Source organism: Salvelinus fontinalis, chromosome 8 (genome assembly GCF_029448725.1).
Source record: "Salvelinus fontinalis isolate EN_2023a chromosome 8, ASM2944872v1, whole genome shotgun sequence".
Lineage (NCBI taxonomy): Eukaryota > Metazoa > Chordata > Actinopteri > Salmoniformes > Salmonidae > Salvelinus > Salvelinus fontinalis.
Genome location: NC_074672.1, coordinates 13,368,596 through 13,379,240, shown reverse-complemented (window position 1 = coordinate 13,379,240; position 10,645 = coordinate 13,368,596). Strand labels below are relative to the sequence as shown.

At 49.0% G+C, this 10,645-nt stretch overlaps 1 pseudogene; it reads left to right on the top strand.

Annotated features, from left to right (window-relative positions):
* The first annotated feature begins 563 nt into the window (after positions 1–563).
* LOC129860619 (adenosine deaminase-like) overlaps positions 564–10,645 on the top strand; it is a 33,154-nt pseudogene continuing 23,072 nt past the window's right edge.

Here is a 10,645-nt window from a genome sequence, read left to right as displayed (position 1 = left end):
GACAAACATGGAACCTGTCATAATATGCTCATCATGCTGATCTTTAACTCAAAGAAGAGCACATTCAATAGTGGCCCCAGGGCAGGCCCCACAAGCTCCTGTAAGAGAACCTGACACATGGGTCCCATGGATGTCCCCATATCCCTTCACATGGGACCCATGGATGTCCCCATTGGTGTTGCCACACCACAATACACATTCAAATGTAATGGTTTTGATGTAACATTGATTTATTTAACATCATCATTAGGCCTTTATGTGTTTCCTTACCAGAATATAGTCCTGGCTATAGTAGCTCTGGACAGGATATAGGCCTAATCAGGACATTGTTAACCCTCTAAATATAGGATTAACATGTGCTGCTAATCCTACACACCACAACTATTCTACTGGTTACATCGTGGAAACATTGTAACCATGAAATGTATCCATAGGTCTTAATAGATGTATAGAGGTGGATAAACTCGATTTACGAGCGCGTTTATGCCAATACCGACTGGAACGTGGAATAGCTGTTGAATTCACATCTGTGCTCAGTGTTGTGGTGGGTTGGATTAAGGCGTGTCGCGCTAGCCATGTAGGTCTGCCTATATTATTGGAAATGTTAGTCCTGACCGGGAGAAGCTTGAAGCCCCGCCACTCATTCTGTGCTATCAGCAGTTTCACATTCATCGGCAGTCACAGGAGAGCTTTCACAATGGCAGAACACTTTACTGAGCAAATAGTATTTAACAAACCAAAGGTAAGTTACAAATGAAGAACATAATGTATCAGGCAAAGCGAATTTTGCAGTAAATGATTCACTCGTATTACTCAACCACGTTATTGTATTGAGGAAATATACCAGTTCACTCGGCTACTTTGTTTATATGGTAAGGTTTCACGTCGTTTATTCATCTGTTTGACTCTAAAACCCCGGATGCACATGGTTAGAAGAAACGAAAGGTAGTCTACAGGTTAGGAGAACTCACGCAGCAGGTTGGGAGAATTAGGTTAAGGTTAGCGACAATGCTTTCCTAACACTGCTACGAAAATCACTTCGGACAAAGTGGCATGTTTTTAGGGAGTCCCAGTCTACTACTACAGCAGAACTGCCGTCCTTGCGCAATTAACGTATTCATTTGCACAAGCCTCGCCGAGCAACACGTTAAATAGAGAATGCATAGCCTAGATCAGTGTTAGTCACTATTTTTTGTAAGGGGGCCACTTTGGGTTGAGACGATCATTCAGAGTCCGGCACAGAACTTACATTTGTTGTACTTTTTCTTGCAATATTATCAATTGAGAGCAAATTCGGAGCAAAAGAGCACATGCAATTGATTTGATTTACAGCGCATCACAAATGTATAAACTCAGTAAAAAAAACAACAACATTATTTTCAGCAAACGTAACATGTGTAAATATTTGTATGAACATAACAAGATTCAACAACTGAGACATAAACTGAACAAGTTCCACAGATGTGTGACTAACAGAAATGGAATGTGACCCTGAACAAAAGGGGGGGGGGGTTAAAATCAAAAGTTACTGTCAGTATCTGGTGTGGCCACCAGCTGCATTAAGTGCTTCAGTGCATCTCCTCCTCATGGACTGCACCACATGTGCCAGTTCTTGCTGTGAGATCTTACCCCACTCTTCCACGAAGGCACCTGCAAGTTCCCTGACATTTCTGGGGTGAATGGCCCAAGCCCTCACCCTCCAATCCAACAAGTCCCAGATGTGCACAATGGGATTGAGATCCGGGCTCTTTGCTGGCCATGGCAGAACACTGACATTCCTGTCTTGCAGGAAATCATGCACTGAACAAGCAGTTTGGCTGGTGGCATTGTCATGCTGGAGGGTCATGTCAGGATGCGCCTGCAGGAAGGGTACCACATGAGGGAGGAGGATGTCTTCCCTGTAATGCACAGCGTTGAGATTGCCTGCAATGACAACAAGCTTAGTCTGATGATGCTGTGACACACCGCCCCAGACCATGACGGACTCTCCACCTCCAAATCGATTCCGCTCCAGTGTACAGGCCTCGGTGTAACGCTCATTCTTTCGACGTTAAACGCAAATCTGGAACCGCGACTCGTCAGTGAAGAGCACTTTTTGCCAGTCCTGTTTGGTCCAGCGACGGTGGGTTTGTGCCCATAGGCGACGTTGTTGCCGGTGATGTCTGGTGAGGACTTGCCTTAAAACAGGCCTACAAGCTCTCAGCCCAGCCTCACTCAGCCTATTGCGGACAGTCTGAGCACTGATGGAGGGATTGTGCGTTCCTGGTGTAACTCGGGCAGTTGTTGCCATCCTGTACCTGTCCCGCAGGTGTGATGTTCGGATGTACAGATCCTGTGCAGGTGTTGTTACATGTGGTCTGCCACTGCGATGACGATCAGCTGTCCGTCCTGTCTACCTGTCTTAGGCGTCTCACAGTACGGGCATTGCAATCTATTGCCCTGGCCACATCTGCAGTCCTCATGCCTCCTTGCAGCATGCCTAAGGCACATTCACGCAGATGAGCAGGGACCCTGTGCATCTTTCTTTTGGTGTTTTTCAGAGTCAGTAGAAAGGCCTCTTTAGTGTCCTAAGTTTTTTCATAACTGACCTTAATTGCCTATTGTCTGTAAGCTGTTAGTGTCTTAATGACCGTTCCACAGGTGCATGTTCATTAATTGTTTATGGTTCATTGAACAAGCATGGGAAACAGTGTTTAAACCCTTTACAATGAAGATCTGTGAAGTTATTTGGATTTTTACGGATTATCTTTGAAAGACAGGGTCCTGATAAAGCGACTTTACATACACACATATAGTAGGCTACATCACATGTATAAGACCCATATTAAGGGTTACCTCAGTAGTTGGATGAGCGAAAATGTCCCTTTTGCTCGTTGACTGAATTCATTCTAAATGTATAGTCTGTTGCTATCCTTGTGAGGCAATCCAGGTGTACATTGGTCAGTCTGTTCCTCTGTTTTTGTTTCACAATGTACATTGTTGAAAATGTTGCTCCACATAAATATGTGCTGACAAAAAAAAATACCTTTTGCACACACTGCTTCAGAAGTGGGTAACACCTGATCTTAGTTCACCTTGCAATGTGTAATTTGCCTGCAGCTCCACTATCTCACTCTCTATGCCAGCACGGTCAGGACCGAGTGCTGTGATGACTGGGGTCAGAGATGCCACTGGCACATGAAAGGGGTTCTCAATGAAGTTGAAAAACTCCTTGTACTCCATCATATCCTTGAATCTTGACTCAAACTCCAACTTCAACTCTTCCAACACACGCAAAAATGCATCATAGCTAAAATGTGGCGGTATGTCAGGGTTGGATGTGGTGACTGCTCTGAGTTTTGGGAAATGAACAAACTGTCTGTCAGGTATGAACAGTGTGGTGATTTTTATTTTGAAATGCTGTGACCACACGCAGCATTTTGTCCGGAATTTTAGCTTTCTCTTGGAGCTGGAGATTCACCGTGTTCAGGTGGCAGGTGATGTCAGTTAAAAAAAGCCAGCTTTAATATTAACTGTGGATCATCCACTCTGGTTCCTCTCTCCTTTTTCTTGCAACAAATTCACGGATTTGATGGAGGAGAGAGAGAAATCTTTCCAAAACTCTGCCATGAGACAGCCATCTCACCTCATTGTGAAATATCAAGTCGCCGTATTCTGTCTGGTATTCCTCCAACTCACGGAATTGCCGGTGATTCAGTGCCCTCGCAATAATAATGTTCACCACGCACACGACTTGCTGCATCACATTCTGTTAGTCACAATCTTTGAGTTTAGCCACAAGTGCTTCATGATGAATGATACAATGAAACGTATCAAATTTGTGAATATCCTCTCTCTCATCAGGCCTATGAGTCCCTACTTCTTCCCTTGCATGTTTGGGGCACCGTCAGTGCATACAGATGCCAGATTTGACCAGTCAATATTATTATCAGCAAAAAATATAATAAGGGCTTGCTTTCAGAATATCCTCTCCTCGTGTTTGTCCCTGAAGAGGCAGTAAACATAAAAGTTCCTCTCTGAATGACTCATTTTGAGAGAAGCGGACCCAAGCACATAATTGGGCAATGTCACTTACATCAGTGCTTTCGCCAAGGGCAATACTAAAACACGGTGCCTGGGATATGTCAGTAATCAGATGCTTACCGATGTCCTCACCCATGTCTTGTTATGGTCGAGTCTGAGAGTTGCAGTCCCTTAATTTGCCTTAAAATAGCTTCCTTGTTTGTGAAATCAGCATACAATATTTCGTCTGAGGCCAATATACATTATTTGACTATCTCCACGTCTGTGAAGGCCTTCTTGTTTCTCGCGAGTATCCAAGCAATCTCCTATTTTTCCTCTGTCGTTTTCTCTGCAACAGTGCTAGATCTGTCCATCGTTTGTCGTTGTCCTTTGAGTTGCGCTATTTGGTTGTTTCTGAGGTTGCGTTGTGGCGGATATGTTTTGTCAAAGTGGGCATGATTTGACTGGAAATGTCCCTGTCACGTATTTCTAGGAGTGGTGGGTGTAGAGTCAGGCGCAGAGAGCAAAATTCCAAAGAAATGCGTTTTATTTCGCGTAGTCTAGGCAAACAAACAGGCAATGCCCAATGAACACGTATGTCTCCAAAACAGGGAAGAACATAATACGCAGGCGAAAAAAACAACAGCACCACTGACAGTAAGGAATAAGCCCGCACAACAGCAAGCGAGCACTAGAAGTTTAAATAGACAAACTAATGAACCAAAATGAGCAACAGGTGAAAACAATCAAAACAGTCAAAAGACAAAACCTACAGAAAGGAAAAAGGGATCGGTGGCAGCTAGTAGACCGGTGACGACGACCGCCGAGCACCGCCCGAATAGGGAGAGGAGCCACCTTTGGTGGAAGTCGTGAAAGTAACACCCCCCCCCCCCCGACGCGTGGCTCCCGCAGTGCGCCGACACCGGCCTTGAGGACGACCCGGGGGGGGGGGGGGGGGGGGGCGCAGGGCGATCTGGATGGAGGCGGTGGAAATCACTCAGTAGTGCTGGATCAAAGATGTCCCCCACCGGTACCCAGCACCTCTCCTCCGGACCGTACCCCTCCCAATCCACGAGGTACTGCAGGCCCCTCACCCGGCGTCTAGAGTCCAAGATGTCACGTACCATGTACTCCGGGGGCCCCTCGATGTACAGAGGGGGCGGAGGGACCTCCGGTACCTCACCTTCCTGCAGGGGACCAGCTACCACCGGCCTGAGGAGAGACACATGAAACGAGGGGTTAATGCAATAGTAAGGGGGTGCTGTAACCTATAACACACCTCGTTTATCCTCCTCAGGACTTTAAATGGCCCCACACACCGCGACCCCAGCTTCCGGCAGGGCAGGCGGAGGGGTAGGTTTCGGGTCGAGAGCCAGACACGGGGACCCGGTGCGAACACGGGGGCCTCACTGCGGTGGCGGTCAGTGCTCACCTTCTGCCACCCACTAGCTCGTTTTAGCGATTCCTGGACGGCTCTCCAGGTCTCCTTTGAGCGCTGCACCCATTCCTCCACCGCAGGAGCCTCAGTCTGGCTCTGATGCCAAGGTGCCAGGACCGGCTGGTAGCCCAACACGCACTGGAATGGCGACAGGTTCGTGAAGGAGTGGCGGAGTGAGTTTTGGGACGTACCTCGCCCATTCTCCTGGCCGGTCCTGGCAATACGACCGCAGAAACCTACCCACATCCTGGTTCACTCTCTCCACCTGCCCATTACTCTCGGGGTGAAAACCTGAGGTCAGGCTGATCGAGACCCCCAGATGCTCCATGAACGCCCTCCAAACCCGGGACGTGAACTGGGGACCCCGATCAGAAACTATGTCCTCAGGCACCCCGTAGTGCTGGAAGATGTGGGTAAATAAGGCCTCCGCAGTCTGCCGGGCCGTAGGGAGACCGGGCAATGGGAGGAGATGGCAGGACTTCGAAAACCGATCCACAACAACCAGGATCGTGGTGTTCCCCTGAGACGGGGGAAGGTCGGTGAGGAAGTCCACCGATAGATTTGACCAAGGCCATTGTGGAACGGGGAGGGGCTGTAACTTCCCTCTAGGCAGGTGTCTAGGGGCCTTACTCTGAGCGCACACCGAACAGGAGGATACATAAAACCTCACGTCCTTAGCTAAAGTGGGCCACCAGTACTTCCCCCTAAGACCTCGCACCGTCCTCTCAATACCCGGATGACCTGAGGAGGGTAGCGTGTGGACCCACCGGATCAATTTGTCACGAACACCAAGCGGCACGTACTTACGGCCCGCTGGACACTGTGGTGGCGTGGGTTCTAACCGTGATGCCCGCTCAATGTCCGCGTCCACCTCCCATACCACCGGTGCCACCAGACATGAGGCCGGGAGTATGGGAGTAGGCTCGATGGACCGCTCCTCGGTATCATAAAGACGGGACAGTGCGTCGGCCTTAGTGTTACGGGAACCTGGTCTATAAGAGATGGTAAAACGAAATCTAGTGAAAAACATGGCCCACCTTGCCTGGCGTGGATTCAGTCTCCTTGCTGCCCGGATGTACCTTAGATTACGGTGGTCAGTCCAGATGAGAAAAGGGTGTTTAGCCCCCTCAAGCCAATGTCTCCACATCTTCAGAGCTTTAACCACAGCCAGCAACTCCCGGTCCCCCACATCATAGTCTCGCTCCGCCGGACTGAGCGCCCTTGAAAAGAAAGCGCAGGGGCGAAGCTTCGGTGGCGTACCCGAGCGCTGAGATAGCAAGGCTCCAACCCCAGCCTCGGACGCGTCCAGCTCCACCATGAATGCCAAAGAAGGGTCCGGATGAGCCAATACGGGAGCATCGGTAAACAGCGCCTTCAGACGACTAAACGCTCTGTTCGCCTCCGCTGACCACCGCAAACGCACCGGCCCCCCCTTCAGCAGTAGGTAATGGGAGCAACCACCTGACCAAAACCCCGGATAAACCTCCGGTAGTAATTGGCAAACCCTAAAAACCACTGCACCTCCTTTACCGTGGTCGGAGTCGGCCAATTACGCACTGCTGTAACGCGGTCACACTCCATCACCACCCCAGATGTGGAAATGCGATACCCCAGGAAAGAGACTGCTTGCTTGGAGAACACACATTTCTCAGCCTTGATGTACAGGTCATGCTCCAACAGTCGCCCAAGTACCTTGTGCACCAGAGACACATGCGCGGCGCATGTGGCAGAATAGATCAGTATGTTATCGATGTAAACCACCACACCCTGCCCGTGCAGGTCTCTGAGAATCTCGTCTACAAAGGATTGAAAGACGGCTGGAGCATTCTTCAACCCATACGGCATGACGAGGTACTCATAATGGCCAGATGTGGTACTAAACGCGGTCTTCCACTCATCTCCCTCCCGGATACGCACCAAGTTATACGCGCTCCTGAGATCCAGTTTTGTGAAAAAGCGTGCTCCGTGAAATGATTCCACCGCCGTAGCGATGAGAGGTAGCGGGTAACTAAACCCTACTGGGATGGAATTTAGACCTCGATAATCAATGCACGGACGCAGACCTCCCTCCTTCTTTTTCACAAAAAAGAAACTTGAGGAGACGGGTGACGTGGAGGGCCGAATGTACCCCTATCCCAGAGATTCAGTGACATATGCCAAATCGGCATATTCTGAGGGAATGCGCACAGTGGAAACCTGTTCTGGACTCTCCACCATCATTGCACCGATGGAAACTCCTATACACCTACCTGAACACTCCTCTGACCATCCCTTTAGAGCCCCCTGTTTCCATGAAATCTTGGGGTTGTGAATAGCCAACCAGGGAATCCCCAGCACCACTGGAAACGCAGGAGAATCAATGAGGAAGAGACTAATCCGCTCCTTATGACCCCCCTGCCTTACCATGTCCAGTGGAACCGTGGCCTCCCTGACCAGGCCTGACCCTAACGGTCGACTATCTAGGGAGTGCACGGGGAAGGGTTGGCCTATCTGCACCAACGGAATCCCTAACCTATGCGCTAAACCGTGGTCCATAAAACTCCCAGCTGCACCTGAATCGACTAGCGCCTTATGCTGGGAAGAGGGGGAAAACTCAGGAAAAGAGATTAGAACAAACATATGACCAACAGGGGGCTCTGGGTGAGTCTGGTACTGACTCACCTGGGGTTTTCGAGCAGTGTTCTGCCTGCCCTCTCGACTCCCAGATGAGCTCCTCCAGCACCGGTCGGCAGTGTGCCCTCTCCGACCACAACTGGTGCAGGGGGAGCCTCCTCCTCCGGTCGCCCTAGACGCAGCACCCCCTAACTCCATGGGTGTTGGAGCGGGAGTGCTGGGGGGTGGAACAAACAGAACCCGTTCTGGACGCCCGCGAGCAGCTAGCAGGTTGTCCAGCCGGATTGACATGTCGATTAGTTCGTCCAGTGTGAGGGTGGTGTCCCGACAAGCTAGCTCTCTGCGGACGTCCTCCCGGAGGCTGCACCGGTAGTGGTCCATCAGGACCCTGTCGTTCCACCCCGCTCCAGCGGCCAGGTTCCGAAACTCCTGCGCTCTCCTCGTCTCCTGCCTAAGGTGGAACAGCCGTTCACCCTCCGGTGGGTGGTCGAACATAGCCCGGAAACGGTGGGTGAACTCTGGATAATGGTCCCTCGCTGAGTCTGGACCCTCCCAGACCGCGTTGGCCCACTCCAGGGCTCTGCCCGTCAGGCAGGAGACGAGGACACTCACACTCTCCTTTCCCGAGAGAGTTGGGTGAACGGTAGCCAGGTAAAGCTCCAGCTGGAGTAAGAACCCCTTACACCCAGCAGCCATTCCAACGTACTCCCTTGGGAGCGCGAGCCGAAGAGCGCTGGGTCCGGCCGCCGCCGGAGAAGTAGATAGCGCAGGCTGAGGAGGAGCTGGTGAAGTAGGGAGGCCGCTCCTTTCCCATCTCTCCATCATCTGATCCATCGCCTTCCCAATCCGGTGTAGGATGGCTGTGTGATGGAGTCTGCTCCTGCGCGTTTGCTCCTGCTGACCATTCCCAACCAATTAGAGCGCTTGGAAATGCTCATCTAGACACTTGCACCCACCCATTCAGGTCAGTGTTATCGTCTTCCGAAGCGCTCTAATTGGTTGGGAATGGCAGGGCTAGGATAACTAAGGTAGGCTGAGCAGCAAACCTAACCGGATTTAAGGGAAACTCAAGATGTTCTTTAGTTTTTTTTGTACAAGGCAGGTATTAATGTGTACGGGAAGGAATAGTGAAGCGCGGCCACTTTAAACATGTTTCTGAACTCCGCATTCTCTACCACAGGGAAGGGTCTCATATCTGCCGCTATGAATTTTGCTATCGCTGCGTTGATTTGGGGAGAAGTGGTTGCCGATTGGTTGCTGTTTAATTTTTTTCGCCAAGTCCCACCGATTGGCACTTTAGGGTGATGCCAGCGTAAATAAGTAGTCATGTTACTCGTATTGTCACTTAAATAGGCTATTGGAAATAAACAGAGCCTACATGTTGTAGAAGTTTTAACCACCACTCGTTGACCATCCTCGTTATAGTTTACAGGGAAACCGAAATGTTCCCAGACGGCAGACCTGAATGATACTGGGGCGTCTTCTAGTTATGGCTCTCAATGCTTGCTATGTTGCTCCTTTGCATTTAGCTAACTGCTAATTCCTTCATAAGCTAATTGCTGCTACAACGGTCTCTCAGCTCTCTTCTCGCTGGAGTGAAATAACTAATGAGCGGAGCTGCATACAGCTACTAGACAATTTTTTTCTTTTTTTAAGACAGTTTTATTACTATGTGGATATTTTTGCCACGTTAATTTATACGCCATTGGTTTAGGCAAAATATATATATTTTTACAATTAAATATGTATATATTTTCCTAGCTATATGATTAATGTAATGTTCGGTTCGCAGTGCGTACCGTGCACCGTGGACACTGTACCGAACAGTTCGATAAGAATACACTAACTGTTTCACACCTAATAAACATAGTCTTTTGCATGCACACGCTACCTCAGCTTTTTCCATAGTTGCCTTTTATTATCCAGGCTGTAACACATCTGGCCGTGATTGGGAGTCGTCCCATAGGGCGGCGCACAATTTGCCCAGCATCGTCTGGGTTTGGCCACCGTAGGCTGTCATTGTAAATAACAGTTTGTTCTTAACTGACTTGCCTAGTTAATTTTTTTTTAAATGAGGGGGTTTATTGTGCTGCCTTGGATGATCTTCTAAAGTCATCACAGACTGTTCTTGGAACTTGCTCATGCTCTTGAGTAATTTATGACCCTGTGGCACCTTGCCAGATCTGATAAAATGGCAGATTCTCGCACCAGGCTGGGGGGAGAGGTTGTCAATCCAAGTAATTTGTTTCTCTCTCTCCAAGAGTGAATGTTTATGTTTGTTGATGCTGTGTTTATAGCCCTTTATAAACATGTTATGTAAGTGTAATGCTGTTTGTCATTTATTCATACAGTACCAGTCAAAAGTTTGGACACACCTACTCATTCAAGGGTTCTTCTTAATTTTTACTATTTTCTACATTGTATTTTATATTTGAGATTCTTCCAAGTAGACACTCTTTGCCTTGATTACAGCTTTGCATAGTCTTGGCATTCTCTCAACCAGCTTCATGGGGTAGTCACCTGGAATCCATTTAAAACGAACACGTGTGCCTTGTATAAAGTTAATTTGTGGAATTTCTTTCCTTCTTAATG